General features: G+C 47.6%; 1 pseudogene; it reads right to left on the reverse strand.

Moving 5' to 3' along the window:
• LOC145105001 (uncharacterized) overlaps nt 1-438 on the reverse strand; it is a 1,546-nt pseudogene extending 1,108 nt beyond the window's left edge.
• Nucleotides 439-1,017: the final 579 nt, after the last annotated feature.

Genomic DNA, 1,017 nt, shown 5'->3' on the forward strand with positions numbered 1-1,017 from the left:
ACTAATGGTAGGGGCCCCAACGCCCATCGTGAACTACGTTCATTGCTCGGGCAATGAAAAACCTTGTCTCTTTTGAAGGAAGACCTGTGCACTTTCCCTTTGGCGGGCCTATAATCGCGAGTGAATCCTTTGTGCCCAGAAACTACTACTTCACCTGATCGGCAACCCTGGGATTCCTAGTGAAAACTACACCTTCATCTCGATCAAAGGTGGGATCCCAGATCGCTTGAAGCTTCCTATTCGCCTTTCGGGGGGTCCCCCGTTGATAGATGGGGGCAATCATCTGCGCCAGTGTATAGTAAAAAAATAAATTGAAAATTATTACAGTAGCGAGGAGAGCTTATGGACAAAAAATGAGGATTCCGGCGGCTTTTGCCACTTATGATCAGTGTTCACAAGAGCGGGACGGTTCAATGTCTTACAATGTTCAAGCAGCATTCTTGTCGGAAGGATTTTTTAGGAGGCCCGGGCACCTTCCGAACATCCCTGAAGGATAGAACAACATGATGAAGAAGGCGGCGAAGGTATGGAGGAAAATTTTGAAAGAGAACAAGGAGATCCCTCAAAAGGGGGAGACAAGGAAGTAGTAGAAATGTTGAAGAGGGGACAACCCGCTCTTTACTTTTCAGGGAGGCTGCCCCTCCCTTCTTGCCTATCCTGGACCCCTTCGTGAGTCCTCCTGGTTTGGAAGCTTAGTGAGAGCTCTTACCTCATGGTAGCTCTGGGAGCTGCATGCTAGCGTTTATTGAGGGAGTTGGAAAGAGCATTTGCGGTTGAATCGGAATCGATTTCGGATGAATCCAAGGGGGTGCTTTACGCTAAGGAGAGGATACCGTCTTGTAGTTGCGGAGTTGTCTGGGATGAACGCTTTCCTTCTTTCCAAGGGTGCTCAAGGAGTCTATCAAGGCATAAATCGATATATGAAGCTGGGAACTTACCAATCATAACAAATAGCCTTAGGTTGCTTATTTCCTGAGAGTTTCAGTTTTTGTTCGGTTAGGCAATCTGGGGGAGGCA

The sequence above is a fragment of the Lactuca virosa genome, chromosome 4 (genome assembly GCF_052849685.1).
Source record: "Lactuca virosa cultivar CGN04683 chromosome 4, Lactuca_virosa_CGN04683_v6, whole genome shotgun sequence".
Classification (NCBI taxonomy): domain Eukaryota; kingdom Viridiplantae; phylum Streptophyta; class Magnoliopsida; order Asterales; family Asteraceae; genus Lactuca; species Lactuca virosa.